The 17161-nt window shown below is 32.3% G+C and overlaps 1 protein-coding gene across 14 annotated transcripts in view; it reads right to left on the bottom strand.

Moving 5' to 3' along the window:
* Efa6 (Exchange factor for Arf 6) overlaps positions 1 to 17161 on the bottom strand; it is a 112459-nt gene that overhangs the window by 75120 nt on the left and 20178 nt on the right. The window contains exons 1-2 of one of the 14 annotated variants that reach the window (XM_076395049.1): positions 858 to 961; positions 716 to 774 (exon numbers count right to left, since the gene is read on the bottom strand). The exons of the other annotated variants lie outside the window; for them this stretch is intronic. The gene's annotated coding sequence lies outside the window, so the exon portion shown is untranslated. Of the gene's footprint in view, positions 1 to 715; positions 775 to 857; positions 962 to 17161 lie in introns of those variants that run through there. 14 annotated transcript variants of the gene reach the window in all.

The raw sequence follows: 17161 nt of genomic DNA, 5'->3' as shown, positions 1-17161 counted from the left end.
AAGTAATCTTTACAATTCTAAAAAATAACACTGACTCACAAACATTTATACATAGTAACAAATATTTTTAAAGAGCAAAAACAATTTACACCATATCAATAAAATAAAATTCCTTCCAGAACAATCGAATAGATAACAGTGGCTTGATTTTATATAAACAATAAACCGTATAATTCAATTTAAATGAGTCATTTCAAACAATACAAACATTAAATTTATTATTCCATTATTTTAAAAGCTACAGTATAAACTGCGTCTCTAGATTAAAATACTTTTTGGGTCAGTTCAAGGGTTGACATGAATTAATTCATTAATTGAAAATTCATTATGCATCGTCCATCTTTCTCTATCTTATATTACTTGCGCTTATAATTTACGCGAAAGAATAAGAGTCTTTTATGTATGTTAAATTTTTCATATCTTGCATATTGTATACAGTTAATTTAAACGTTCCTTCTGTTCCTACTCCTTACTTAATGCAAAATATAGTTTTTATTTTGTCAAAAAAAACCCTTTACCCTTTGCTACTGTATTAGATGAACAAATCATTTCTGAGCGATTTATGGATCTTGACAATGACATGAATGAACATGATAGAGGCATGAGACATGAAAATGAACTTCATAAGCCAATAAAAAAACAAACAAATTAAACAGACACTATTCCTTAATACATTTATATGGACAATATTATAATTTTTACATAAGAAACTTACCCCTACAACTTATGTGACCGCCATTTAATTACCAACAAAAAGAGTGAAACATTTATTACCTGCAACAAAAAATAAACAATTAGTCAAAAGATATATAAAATAATGTGTTAAAAATGTAAATATATATTCAATTAATACTGACATATTATCACGCCTACCGCTGATGTAACTTTTAATAGAAACAGGAAATATGACTCTTAAACGACAGAAATAAAACCACATAAATTACGAGACAGGTTGGCTGTAACGAAAAGTGTATTAAAACTCATTGCCAAAATAAATGTATTAATTTTTATCTGTTGAAATTTAACTAGAATTTTAATCTAAAATCATAACAGCCAGTAGGTCGACACAATCCGAGCATACACTAATCTTCACTGATTGCATACTAAAATATTTCCAAATTTCCTGTATTCCTGTCAGCGTTGGGAACTATCGACTAAAAACGACTATCGACTGTTTAGTTATTGACTATTTTTTACTATCGACTGTTTCAGTCGCTATTCTTGGTTCGACTGATTTCACTACATTTTACCAGTGACTGTTTCGGCCACTATTTTTGTCCGACTGATTTTGTTACTATTTACTATCGACTGTTTCAGTCGTGTACTTTTAGTTACTACTACAGTTTGCTTGTAAATAACAATGTATTGTGTATTAATATAGTAGCATTTTGGAACGATATTTTTCAAGATTGTTAATGTAATAAGGTAAAAAATTAAAATTGTGAATGATAAATAGTAAAATACTTATATATTATTTAAAAATAGCAATTAACATATTAAAATACGATAAAACATTTGTGGGGTATTATTCCATTCCATAGAAAAATTCCATTCCTTTTTACAGATCCACAGAACATTCAAATATAAAAGTAATTCTACGTTATTTAAAATTAAATTATAAATTGCATGTTAATAGTATTCAGTAATTATTTTTTTCCTTTTCTTTTTTAAAGTTAGTTTGTGAAGGTATATCGCTTATACTGCCGTTGGAAAATATACCCACATATAAATTAACAAGTCCAAGCAATTATTTCCATCCTTTCCTCTCTCACAATTTTACAGGAAAGCGTTCATACATCTTCGTCTGATAACACGAATTGAAAAAATATTCGAATAGTGCGTTTGACTGAAAATAGTAATCACTATTTTCAGTCGCTAGTTTTTTGACTATCGACTGTTTCGGCTGTTTTCAGTCGATAGTTCCTAACGCTAGTTCCTGCCTATCATTTTAGTGCCCACGCGTTGTTGTTTATGAGAGTAGTGGTTAGATAGTATTTTTTTTGTTAATTTTATGTTTATATTATTCCTGGATTAGTTTATATCATGATGTATTACTTAACAGAGAAAAAGTAAGAGTGTGTAAAGTATGAATTATAAGTAAAATGTCATAATTTAGTAACACATTTAGTAATTTTGTAGATTGCTAAGGAACAAAAATTTATTTATATTAAATGATGTGAAAACACTGAGCATTATGACGTAATTTTGATAAGTGCGATTTGCAAGAAGGACTGCTGCGTAGTTTACTGCTACAAATTAAAAATTTCCAGTGCCCTGACAATAATATCAAAGGTATAGTGTGTAAACACATTAAACACATGTTGTCTGTTTTGTTTTATAAGAGAAGCAGCCCTACCATAGTTATAACAGCAAAAATGCGGGTGGAATTAGTTCAGGACATAAGAAACCAAAGTGGGAGTGAGGTTGATGTGAACTATCCTAGTCTACTCAAATTTGGGCAATAACTTGCATTTCTGGGTATATGATTACCAAAGGCGGATTCATTATAGTTGTGGACTATTACAATTTGAAGATACCAACATTTGGGAAATCATTACATACAAAAAACTATAAATTCCATACGGAAATTTGGGTAACAGTAGAAAAATTCAGAAGAGCGGTGTTATATAAAGAGATATATATGGCACTGATTGTTAAATACTATGAGATGTGATGTGAAGTGTTTAGAATTGATTGAATTGATGATTGTGAAGAACGTTGAGATAAAATAGTTTTTAAGTAATTTAAAAAATTTTGTTGCAAAACCAAAACCTTAATAACTAGACCAAATAATAATCACGTGAGATGCTTGATTGTCGATTTAATTTCCTGCGTATGAGCCAAAAATTGAAAGAAAAACACACCACTTTTTTCGTATTATAATATGTTTCAGTCAATGATAGTAATAGTAATAGTAAAAACATAGTTCTTAGAAATAAACATTGAAAAAAATAACACCAGAATAGTAAATAGTGCTGTTGTTCACCTTTATACTATTCACTATTATACTACTATATAGCGTTATTCAGGGAAATTGAAGAACATTTTATCCAGGTCTCACGATTCCTAATACAGTATGGGACATTTAGTTTTTTAACCAGCGTCAGTTTAAACTGATAAAAATTCTTCAATATACTCTTTCTGTTATGTCTTTTCTGTTATCCTGACACTACCCTAAAGAAAAATATATGTATGAGAAGCACATGAATCCATTCTCACCACAATGCCATGTTGCGTAATAGGCAATAGTTTTCCGAGTTATGCCTTTTACAAATTAAACGCCCTTGATCCATCCTTTGGATTTTCTACAACAATCCCAATTCCAACCGGTAAATGGCATACTGCAAGCCTTACAAAAAAAAAGAATCGCAACAATTGACGGTTGAGGAGGGGCTTTTCCTGTTTCATTTTTTACTTCCCATACTTTGGAATAAGCGTAAAAAGTAATAGGTGTAGTAAAAACGAAATCCATTATTTTTGTACGAAATTGGAGTCTTGAACATACTTGAGTCATTCGATTTAGGTCGAATATGCGCTGTTTTATTTGATAATTTTCGCCATTTCGAAGGTAACTGCATTATGCAACCAGCTTTTCGAAGTTTCCTGGCGAGTTGCTGACAATGTGTGTGGCCTGGCGTTGTATTAACGATACACAATTCGTGCCTTAGAGGGCACCAGTTGGCTGTTTCTGAACGATTTCTCCTTGAATCTCTCCTCTCTGTCCAATTGTTTGCAGTACAGATTTGGATTAAGAGTTTGGCAGTAGGGGACAGCTCATAGTATATGATTCCTTGCCAATCCCATCAAATGTGTCATAGTCATCAATCCTGGCTTGGGCACTATTTGCTCCATCACGTCCACTTTTTCTTGACATTTAACTGACCGTTTTTCATCGATGATATCCATTCCATCAGTTTTTACAGATGGAAACTCGGTCTATGAAGTTTTTTGGTTTAACTCGGATAGCGCCCATACGATTTTTTAGGCAAAGAATGCTTATTATTGGACCATTACCATTATTTTATCCATGTTGGTAACAGGCGTGGTGCATCTTTGACGCGGAAATTACCAGAACAGAACTGTGTGCGCTTTATTTTCTGTAACCGTATCAGAACCATAAATATTATTAAAATTTTTATCTGCTTGATTTGCGATGCCACAAATATTTGCATCTTTTTAGGAAAAATATAGCGTATTTTCTCTTTGCTGTCGTCCATTTTTGACCTGAATTCAAACAAAACTGAGAGAACCACTCACAAAATACTATGTTATACAATCTATTCCATCTATTGGAAACATAATGGACTTCTTCTTGCTAACCTAGCATATGGTGCTTGAGTAGCGCAAACTTTAAAAACATTTCTTGTTCAGCAATCCCCGTAAATGCCAACGACAGAACTGAACACGACCGTTTTCTTCTTCTTCCAGTACGATTTAATGAAAGCGCTATAATTCCTATTAGTCATTTAGGAATAAAAATGTTTCCCCTTTGTTGGTTTTTCTCGTTATTCGGAGCTTAATGAGCGATAAACGTAAACAGGAATATTATTTTCGTTCCGTTTTGCCGCCCTGTTTATAATTGAAATATGGCATCTTGCCAAGGCGCCTTTTATCTTAACGTTTTCGTGCATCTCGACATCAAATGGGCTTTTGATAAAACGTATAATCAATCTAAGCATTAGTCGAGATTAGATGTTATGGAGATTTGGTGAATGCGCCCCGCTATATTATAAGTACTACTTTGTTTTAATTTTTAGCATGCGATCATTAACGGCCCTTTCAAATAATAGTCGTATTTTAGCATATTAAATAATCACGTTTTTGATGTCCCTCATGCCGTAATAAAAGAACAGAAAACCTAATATTTTACAGGAGTATTTCATACGTAATGGATATATGTATATTAGATAATGTATCGATGCAATATTAATATACATCAAATATCGAACCCTTTTGAGTTTCTTGCGAGATTATTTTGTACAATTTAACTATATTTAAGCTTCTATAACATTGGGAAGGAAATTAAAGAAAACTTAAACTTTTAAGATATAAACCTCACACTGTAATTTCGGTTTCTTTCATTCAAAGCAAACTTATTCTCGGCGAAAACCCGAACAGTAATAAAACCGAAGTTACTTTTTAGCCTTTTTAGTTTAATTGGCAGTAAAGTGTGCATAATTTGTTAAAAACTTGTGATATATTAACAAATACAGCCGAACAATATCATTGTCATCCAGGTATACCCGATGTATTGGTAGTTACTTTACGTTTTATATAAGACATTTCACTGATATGCAATGTTATGATTTGATACATATAATTTTATTCCGATGATATTAACCTCAAAATTGCTCCGCAAAAACAACAGCGTTATAGATTTATAATTTTTTGAAAATGTCGAATTTTATGCCTGAAAACGTGCATGCATAAAAAGGGTCATTTTGTTTTATCAGACTAAATCGCTGAAAGTCCTAAGTGAGCATCCTCCAGTCGTAGGAACATGCGAAACGTGGTTTGAGATAACGGGAAGATGGATACCATATGACTGAATGACAACCAATTAGAAAATCAAAATCGTTTAACGCAAAGGAAAACTGTTTTTTTTAGAATGGCATCTATATGTTGTTGGAGAAATGGGCAAAATATTTAAAATCAAATGGGCAATGCTATCCATTGTAAATAATGTGTTTTTAGCGAAACCTTAAAACATTTAAAAACCCCGAAAAAGTTACCAACACTCCCGGCATTTATTTGGTTTATCAGTCACTCACCTTTCTGAAAAATTAATAGGAACTTTTCTTCCTGCTATTTTTTTAAATTGAAATTGAAAATTGCATTTCTGTTTTTAAAATTTGTGATTGTGGTTTATGTATGTTACTATAGAAAAATTTTACTGTCCAGCTATAGATGATAATAAATCTTTTTGCAATGAATGTAAATATTATAATAACCTGTGCATATTTGTACAAATAGATATAAATGTTTAAATTGTAAACTTTACATACATACATAATTAGATACGATACGATGTTAAAGCACTTACTGTGCTTACTTTACGTAGAAATAAATGTAGAGGGATTACTTTTAAATGAAAGCACCTTAAATGATGACATCAACAAACGAATATATATCTGGGTATCAAAGTTCAGAAATCAAGTTATTTGTTTTCGAACATATTTTAAAATTCCTTACAACCTTTATTACCCAAAATATAGTTGGTAATATAATAGGGGTCATAGCCAAGTTTTCTCCAGAACAATGAAGTATTTAGAGCAACTTCATTATCAATAAGCTTCCAGAAAAATATAATGATAATTATAAAATATCTTAGATGATAGTTGTAAATAATTGTTGATGATAATCTTATATATTCATTTTTTATAATATAGCATTTTTTTAAACTAAAGTTTATCTGGCCTAAACTTACCGGCTTATCCAGCCAAAGCTGTTCCATTCCTGTTACAGTGTGTTGATATACGGACGAATAGACAACATTATTTAGAATATTTTAATGAAATTGTAATCATTTAAAGAAAAAATCAAAATGATATTGTCGATTTTGTAAATTATTTTTTTGCGTTTTCTAAAAATACAGTTATATAATATAATAAAATTTTATAGTAACTGGAGAAGTTCTGGAGCAATTATTCCAGATGAAAACTTTAATACAAACAAATAAAAATTAATCAATATATGAATAACTTTCCATTTTTAAATATACCGGAACGAATTTTATCATTACCATTTATTAGAAAATTCGCATTAATACATTTCTATTGGTTCACAGGTGAATCAAATAAACTGGATTAATAAACTCTCTTCAAATATCCAACCGATTCGCAACTTGAATGAAAATTAATTCATAATACTTTTGGACTCATAAAATAACTTATATTTTCGCATGAATAATAACTTTCTGAGTCAGTTTAGTAGCTACAGAAATGGTTCCATGGGGTCAATCTACTTTTGTGTGTATTTTGTATTGTCATAATAGATCAACGTTTCATCACCAGCTACAATAAACCACAACAAATTCTTAAATGCAAATGTCATCGAAAATATAGGCAAAGGGGTAACGAATCAGTAAAGTAAATTGTGAACAACTATTAAACAACCTGTAACCTAACTGTTAAATTCGATGGTTTTGACATTTCCCTACAAAAATTAACAATTTCTCACTTACTATTATTGAGTCATCATGGAACGCTCAAAATGGCATGTTTGACAAAATCGTATTTTGAACCATTTCGGTATCACGGTCTCATTGTTTGCCAGCCAAAAAAAGAGTTCTCTTCTGCGATGAATTGTGACTGGTATAAGCTAAATCTACTACGACAATAATAAGCGCAAAATGTCTTGAGTTAATCCAAGAAAGTTATCCATATCGGCAATGAAGCGGATTCATGGTCACAAAATCTTGTTGGGTATATGGTGGGATCTCAAAATGGAGTATATTACGAACTGTTAAAACCGAATTAAAATTACTGAAAACATCTGTTGTGACGTTAGTTGAATATTTTGACGCTCGGTCACACGTTACAATAGTTGTGAAGGATACACTGTTGCAGTTCGACTGAGAAGTTCTACAGCACCTAGCTTGTTCTCTTCTCCTTGTTCTTCTGATTACCGCTTGTTCACATTGATGGAGCATGGAGTATTGGCTGGATCGCTGCCAAACCAAATTACTTCTCAAATTAAAAAACGTCATTGTTTGGATATGATATGTTGTCAGAAAGATGGGAAAAAGTTGTAGAAAATTAGCATTTTTCTCAATAAATGCCTTTTATTTTTTTCAAAAATGTATTTATTATAAAAACTTCTTCTAGACCAGCCCTTAATTTACTGTTAATAATTATTACAATTTACACACTATAGTCTATTCAGCGACAATCTATAATTCCGTTCTAACACCTTACACCTCCTTTTCACTCGCGCACTTTCCACGCCAGTTTCCAGGGTTTAGTCCTCCAGGGTGTTGTTCATGCAATAGCTGAAGCGCCTCTGGATTTTCATGGAGGTATAATCTTGCTTCGTGTTTCCCAGTGAACCTTTTAATTTGCTTCCTTGACTGTAGGAATTTCTAGATCACTATGCAAATTTTCATTTCGTACATTCACCAAGGTGGTCCCACATTACGCAAAACCTTCTTCTGGAATACTTGAATTTTCTTTACATTGCCATCCTGCGAACAGCCCAACAGCTCTATACCACATAGCCATACTAGTTTGAACACCTGATTGTAGATTAGTAACTTATGGTGAATTGGCATTTTGGATTTTCTTCCAAGGCGCCAATACAGCTGTTTATATTTTATTTTCGGCTAATTTCTTTTTGACATGCTTCTTCCATTTTAATTTGATATGTAATGTCAATGTTTGTGTATGTTTTTAATTTTTTTTGTCAAATATCTTTAAAAAATATAAATTTAGAACCTTTTAATTGTACACTACATAAATGATCAGATAGAAAATTAAACATAATAAGGTGTGCCATATACTTTTGGATAAAACAGGTAAGCAGAATTTTAACAGGGTAAGACTCAAAGTTTGCTTTTTAGTATAACTTTTAAAAAGACAGAACTCTAATAGATCCTATTAAATTGATCGCTATAAACAAATACGAAAAACGGAAAAGGCAGAACAAATAATTTGAATTTGTTTGATTTGCTAATTATATTTATATCATTCATTTTATTTAAAAAAATTATTTCAGAAATTAAATTGTTTTTATTTAAATTATATAGGTCAATTACACGTGGTGGCAGGGCTGTCATATGCCAAACAAGAACCAATCAGATGTTTTCACAGCAAAATGTTTCTATAATGCGATTCTGCCTATAATGGAGATTTAAAATGACCAATAAAATTATTTGAATGGCCGATATTACTCCCTTCTGGATGTTGGGCAAAGCAAAACTTTTCTCCAGAAACCCTATTGAGCTTTTTCTCTATTACTCTATGGTACTGTCACGTCTAAATATTTAGCATTATTTACATATTGTACTCTAGTACCATTCAAATTCAAGACTGGTGGGTTGTTTAGCTTCTTGTTGGTAAAATTAATAGAAACAGATTTAATTTTATTCTCAATTGTTTGGTACAGTCTATTAGTATCGCTAGCTGCATGTCTATGAGTTTTTCTTGGGCTTTACCCTTTACACTGCTAACAGTGGAAAGCCTTTCAAAATGAAAATATTATCAGAATATTTGTAGGTAGCTAATAATTCAAATCCTTCTGTAAACTTTGAGACTCTCCGTACACAAGAAAATAGAAAATGGCGAAATCTAAAGATAGAACAAAAATTTAAATTTCTAAACACTGATTCAATATTGAAAAGCGAAAGGGAATCCAAACGGACCCGCAATAGTTTCCTGAAATCTTCTGGCGGTGATCAATTAATAAAGGCCGGCGTTCTAAATGTACCATCCCCTTTTGCGAAGGGGGTGTGCCTTTAATATTGAAAGGAGCCGGGCGACATCGTTCGGAGTACGGGGTTGAATTCTTTACGAATCGTCCGGGAGCGGCATCAGGTGTGACAAAAGCCCGAAGATACCTACACCTGCTGCATATAGAAACCGACACGTATAGTTCGGTTTGGTTAAATAATGCAGGACGTCCATATGGCGACTGGCGTACTTTACTCGATTAACGAGTATATCGTTCAGTATCGGGCAATATTAATTGTTTCCGCTGGTTTGATGAGTAAGAGACCAGCGGTGGTTGGTCAGGATATCGGAGAGTGCGTGTTTTTACTTTGATTAATTTTCGATATCGGGAACATGAGATTCCTGCGGTGGTAATAAATGAGAAATTTTATTACTGTTCAATTCTGAGTAGCTTGACTGAAATCACTTATCGACTGTTTAGTAATTGAGTATTTTTACTATCGACTGTTCTGTTTTTGATTCGGTTGTTTTTACTACTTTTTACAATAAACTACTTTTAGTCCGACTGATTTTGTTACTATTTACTATCGACTGTTTCAGTCGTGTACGTCTAGTTACTATTTTCAATTCTACTAGTTTCATTCGACTGATTTTTAACATTCTGGCTCTGTTGTCCTTGCTGCAACCTTGACAAAAATGTGACGAATTTATGCTTACATAATAATATATTAATATATGTCAAAATTTCTCTCCTAAAAAGTTAAGACTAAATTTAGATTAGAAAAGTTATCGTACAGATCTTTGTTGGTTACGTAGCGATAGGCATTGGTAATCAATCGAAGAACCTTGTTTTGACAGTGTTGGATGACTAGTTGATTTGAATTGTTAGTGCAACCCCATATTTGCACCCCATAGGTCTAAATTGGCTTTATGATTGTCTGATAAAGCAACCTCTTTGATTTTAGATCAAGTTGGGAGTATCTTCCGACTAACCAGTATAGTTGTTTTATTTTGGTTCTAATGTGTTATTTTAACAGTAAAGAGGCGATAAACTATATTCAATATTTATACTAAATATTTCTAATAAATAAGTTTTCTGATAGGAAAACTCTTCTTTAATATTCAACAATTTATTTTATTGGCTATTAAAAAATACAATAAAATAATGATGGTCGAGACACTTTTAGGTTAAGATTTATTTTATGAGCGGGTAAGACAGATCTTTTTTATAGTCTATTTTTATTTTATAACTTTTCAGTAGAGTGATGCATTCAACGAAACGTTCTATGGTTTGAGAATATCTTGAAAGAGAATTCTCAACTTCCGCTATCTTCAGTTAGATATCATCAATAAAATAAAATCCATATTTTTAGATATTTAATTTAAAAAAGCAATATTTGGTATTACAAATGCTCAGCCCTTACTGTACCGATACTTTCATACAGATTCTGTAGCAATCTTGGGACATTTTGAATTTTACATCAGGCAAAAATGGCTTACAGATCAAAGTCGATTTCTAGGTAGCCTAGAATGCGACTACATGAGAAACAAATTGTAAGTGGTCAGGTCAAAGGAAAAAACTACATTAGTATGTGTTTTTTTACTGCAATATCTTCAAAATATAAAAAAAACTTTTGATTGTATCAACATAGTAGCCGTTATTAAAGTTCTTTTTAATGATTGTCATGAAAATTTTTGTCATCAATAGTCGTTATATTTGTTACGCAGTCCAATTAACATTATTATCTTCACGAGAATGACTAAAACTTTATATTAACGTAATGACTAACCACTAATAATCAAAATGAATTATAAATGAACAAGGAAAAACCTAGTCGGCTGTTCGAACGCACATAAGCGAGAAGCTCGCACGTCGGGTTAAAAACCCCACCATAATAAACTGGTGAAAATTCGTGGAAAATCTGAACGATGTTTTCCTCCTGAAGAATAAACAGCAGCGCGCACGAAGATCGAAAAAGGAAACCCGACCGATCTATCGTTTCATAAATTTTAATGGTACGCCGAAAGCCCAACGCGAAAATCATTTTCGAACACCGATCGTTGATCCCATCGTCGTTGCTTCGATCCATGTTTTTGTCGCTATTGAATCATAATTTTCGGGAAAGAAATCGTATCGATTCGGAATCTTTTTCGGTAATGTGATAGGGGGGACTTCCGTGATACGGGGGATGATCAAAATAATGTTAACGCCTGTTATACAGGGTAGAGCGGGGTCACTTGATCAGGATTTTGTTCGAATCAGCGTAGGGTCGATTCAAAAAAGTTAGAAAAGATCATTTGTTTATTTATTTGACGACATATTAGAATCAAAAAACTTTTGAAAAATATTTTTAGCGAAACAATTTAACTTCAAAAAATAAATAAGGAATAATTCACTAAAAAGTAAAAAACAATCAAACTTTAACACAAAAAAACCCTTTTAAAAAAAATATGTACATAATAATCGTTGTAATAACTTAAAAAATAAACAAAAAACTTATTTAACCTATCTACTACCCTTATATTATATTCTACTATATAAACACAATTCAGCTTAATAGCTACTTGAACCGATTTATCTATTTACAATATTATTTTAACTACTACCTGATCACTTTGAAGTTAGTGCCGAGCAACAAATTAGATTTCTTTTGTTCGTAATTTAATTTTCTATATGTCACAAAATTATATTTTCATTTCGGTACTATTTAGGCTTGGCACCGCGTGTGAGCTTAACGTTCTAACCATTACACCATAGAAACAGTTGCCTACGACTTCTCATACGGTATGGTTAGTGCTTAAAAAGCAAACTGAATGGCTTTTGTACCGAACTACCTCTGATTTTTCGTCGATTATACACAAGTATCTCATTATTTTAGATAATATTTAAAACATTGTACGTGGCTTTTGGGAATTTGCAGGATTTCCCTCGATTTCTCCCCCTTCCCCCCATCAGATCCTGACTTGGTTCCAATGGGACCACCTCGAAGGAAAAATCGGCGAACATACATTAAAAATATATATAATCAAACATAGAACTTCTTCCTTTTTTGAAGTCAGTTAATAAGACATAGGTGAGGTTTGAGATATACAATTAGACATAACATACGAAATGGGGAAACAAAAACAACAAAATTTGTGGGACTCCTCATAGATATAAAAACAAAACTTAATTTTATAATTGAAAAAAAGTAACTTAATTAATTTAGCAACTGTCAGAGTTTATGCAAACATAAACACCATTCACATCGGCATAACAAGTGCATTTAATGTGAGCCCATTCTCTACAACTAGCACATTCTACCCGCTCTTCTCTTAGGGGACTGTCGGAATAGAACACACAACTTCGGCACACACTAGACAAAAGTAATTATACTCTTCAGTGTGTGAAGGAAGCTGAGTTTTCTGTACATCTTCTTATTCTTTCTGATGACTTTTTTATTAATATCTCTAACAGAGTGATTTTCCTCTGAGGTACTTTTAAAAATTGCTTTCTTCTTGTTGGTTTTAGTTAATTGTTCTAAGTATACACATCTTTCTCGAGAGTGTCTGTTAAAGCTTCTCTTTTTCTCTAGTGTTTGTAGTTTTATGGGCTCTGTTTTATGGAAACGCATTAATATAGAAATATATAAGAATTCAAAGAGAGCGTTAAAAATTAAAATCATATAACATAAAAAATAGTGTAACCAAACACTATAAAATTGGTCTCGAATTACTTTAAATATGTTAAATAACTAAGGTAACTAATAAGGCGACTGTTGCGATAGTCGCGGATTCGAGTCCTGGTGGGATATGGATGAACTTTATGTTTGTTATTGTAATAGTAAATATCCTTATAGGCAACAGTGGAAAATCCGACAAAGAATAACCATCCCAGTCTGGGACTCCAATAACCAGGCTGGGTAGGACTGGATGTCTTCTGGGATGATTTCTAAGTTGGTCAATCGCTAGTCGGTAGGTTTAATGCCGAAGACCATGATTCGAAGCCCACGTTAAATTGTCCAGATCCAGTCCAGATAAACCCTCGTTGGTCAAATGCAGACTTTAAAATATTAACACAATAAAATAATATTTTTGAAGCTTAAGTAATAATAACTGTAGTCATACTGAAATTATAATAGACTGATGACCGTGTAATGTTATTGTGTTCATGTTATTTTGTCTATACCTTGTGTGTATTCGGCATGGAAAAACATTAGTATAAATGCCTTACTATTTTAATAATACTTATTATTTTAAATATTTTTTGATGCTGTGTTGTACTGTTTCAATAAATAATGAAAAAATAACGTCTTGAATAATGGAAAAATATTTCGTAAATATTTAATAATAAATAAAAAGAAATGTATGCCAAAAAACTATATTTCCATTTAAGAGAGGCAGGTTTATTTTACGTTACTAAAACAAAACCGCTATTATATTTTATTTCAAATTCCCATATTATTTTTAATTTATATTTAAAAAAAAACGCAAGATACGAGTCCTCAGATTAATCTGTAATGGGTTAGAAACTGACACATACAGATTATATCAATTCTACAGTAATTCCCGACTGAACACTTAACGAATAGTTACCATCACGACAGTACCAAAAATAAAAACTATAAAGGTAGACTAGTAGCGTTTTTTTTATAGATATCTTAGGATCTACTATTTTGGTTCGTTAAAATTCCAAAGCTGTATTAAATAGTCTGGAAAAATCCAAAATTATACCTTTTAAAAGCGTTACTAATTCTATTATTGGTTGTTGAATGTGTTGATAATATTTTAAAACCGACTAACTGAATTTTAAAAATTCACGTAGCCGGCTTGGTGGCGCAGTGGTAATTGCCATAGGACGGTACTCCTACTGTTGCGATAGCCGCGGTTTCGAATCCTGCCGGGGCATGGTCGTAAATTTATGTTTGTGATTGTTTAAAATTTGTGAATGTTCTAGGCAAGAGTGTAAAATCCGACAAGGAAAATGATCCCAGTCACGCCAGTAACCAGGCTGGGTAAGACCGGATGTCTTCTGGGATGATTTCTAAAGTTGATCACTCGCCAGTCGGTAGGCTTAATGCTGAGGACCGTGGTTCGGAGCCCACGTTAAACTTTAGGCCCAGTCCAGATAAACCCACAGTTGGTAAAAGGAGACTTTAAAATATATTTTTAAAAAATTCACGTCAGATATGAATTTCACGCCATTTGTGCTATAGGGGACACTTCAGGGTTATTAAAAATGTGGTACATTCAACATCTCGTATTTAGATTAATACACGTACAATTAAAATATCTAGCATGAAACTGAAAGTTGCTGTTCTGTTGGCGATTACTACTTTTTAATCGGATTACATCGAAATGAATGAAAGCCTGGGCTACTGAAATGTAACAGTTTTAGTATTTTTATATCACATTAATATACTGAATAATAAAATATATTTGTAGGTGCTTACATGTATTTTGATCAGTCATATCTGTTGGTGAACATACATTTGCCTTTTTAGTATATACTAGACAACTCATTCTAATCATGTAGCGCAGAAAATTGCATTTTCAACATTCAATGCTCTTGTTATTTGATTTAAAGAAATCTGTTGCCGAAGTACTTTTAGAAACTTATGATGATGTTCTTGTAACGATTTAAATATGATGACTTTAATGGCAATTGAAAGAATGGAAAGAAGTTAGAGGAGCAAAAAAGTGTAAAACATTTAATTGCATGACTTACTGGACGAAAACCCGGCTCAAACTTTTAAAGAAATATCAAAGGCTTAGCAGCTATTGCAAAGGGGCTTTTGTGGTAAATTGCAGCTGGCGATTGATGTTTCTGAGCCAACATTACATGTTAAGAAATGATTCGAAGTTAATTGTTCGCTCTCGAAGCAAATTCATCTTCAATTATTGATCAGGAAAATATGAGTGTCACTTTTGTTGGATACAAATTTGTAAAACAATAAACAATCCTATAATATATATCCTCAAATTGAATGAAATTGTTACTGTATATGTCTATGAATGTTAATTGAACAAATTGAACGATACATTGTCGCAAAATGGCTTGGCTGACATATGTTATCAAAATGCTGAAGAAGTACGAAAATGGATCGATGATGAAAAAAATCGTTTTTCGACATGATCTCTCCAACTTGCCAAAGGTTGCAGAAAAAGATGTAAAAAATGATCAGAATACCAAAAATGATGTAATAAAAAATGCAATTATCTTTATTCGAATTACTTTATAAGGCATTTAGTATTATTGGAACGTACTCATTGCCAGAAAGATGAGAAAAAGTTCAAAAGTAGAAAATGATAAAAAATATTTTGATCAATGTATATTGTACCAAAATGACTATAAAGTATCAAATATATACTAGTAATTTATAACTTGAACAAATTGCTTGCTACTCCTCTATACAATCTACTATTACATGCATTATTATAACACGATCAAGTGATTACCATCATTAGTAGTGAATCATTCTGAACACTATTATCACTAAATTCCGTTTTTTAAAATTCATTTCATATAATTATTACAACTATATTCCATGGCTTTTATAGAGCCTCTAAAGCAAAAAGTTAAATGATGATATTGATAATTAATGAAGAAATTAAAATCGTAATCGCAAACTAAGAGCTTTATAAATTTGAAATGCTTAGATCTGACTGTGGTCATGAATACTGTAGAAAGCTTGAAAAATAGGTCTTCGTGTTTATCGCAAAATTTTACCAGCCAAAACAAAATCCGTGTGTTGGTGCCGCCGAGAATTTGGGTCAGTGTGTGTGAAAAAAGGCTCAAACAGTAAAATAGCCGGTGTGAAAACGGCATTACTCATTGAGAAAAAATACATACGTATCTGTTATCGTTGCGAAACAGCGGTTGTTTGGCCATTGTAAAATCGGCACCAGCGGGCCCGAACAAATTACGTCGATGTTATAAATGGCGAAGGTTTTTCATGTAAATTGTAATGTTCTAATTCCGTCTAATTGCTATACGCTGGTCAAATATTTCAGAGATTAGAGCGGCGCTATTTCTCATGTCGTAAAGAAACGGACATGACCATGACCTTCCTTTCTTTTAAGATCGAGTTAGGAACGTTAGAGACGCGTCAGGGCTTAGTCATCGCCATCCTCGGGCTATTAACCCTCGACTTTTAATAACCGTTTAGTATAAACGCGTCAATAGTTTATATATTTTTAGATTAATGGTTACGCCGCCAATGTTGCTCATAAATTCTCATGAAGAGATTTTTAAAAATTAGCCGACTGGGCAATTAAAAATACGAAGAAATTTCGCGTCAAAACGACCAGCTTGTTTCGAACTAACGAAATGCAAACATAAATTTATGAATTTTTATTTGAGAGAAATAGAAACTGAAATTTCATTAAAAATATCCGGTTTCTATCTACTTTTCTTTGTTATCCTCTTTCTATTCTTACCTCTTCCCTTCACGTTTCTTGTCGTCTCCGCTTCATCAGGATTTTCAAATTCCAAGAATCCACGGACTGGTTACGTTTTTAACCCATGGGCTGAAAAATCCACGGCCTAACATATAGATGGCGCTAGTTTTATTGCATTCGCCACTTTTTCATTCAATCGCCAAAAACAATTTCGTGTTTTATATTTTACACTGCTTCTTGATGGGAAAAAATACCGTTCAAACGAAGTAATAGCTTGAAAAGTATTATAAGGACTCCGCACCAATTAGAAACAACAATAAAACGTTGGCTTGCTGATTTCAAACGGGGTCGTAGAGACACCGATGATGCAGGACGTAGTGGATGTCCAAAGGAGT

This window comes from Rhynchophorus ferrugineus, unplaced genomic scaffold (genome assembly GCF_030347505.1).
Source record: "Rhynchophorus ferrugineus isolate W39M unplaced genomic scaffold, kcgeb_rfMv2 rfM1, whole genome shotgun sequence".
Lineage (NCBI taxonomy): Eukaryota > Metazoa > Arthropoda > Insecta > Coleoptera > Curculionidae > Rhynchophorus > Rhynchophorus ferrugineus.
This window is presented reverse-complemented; position numbering and strand designations above follow the sequence as displayed.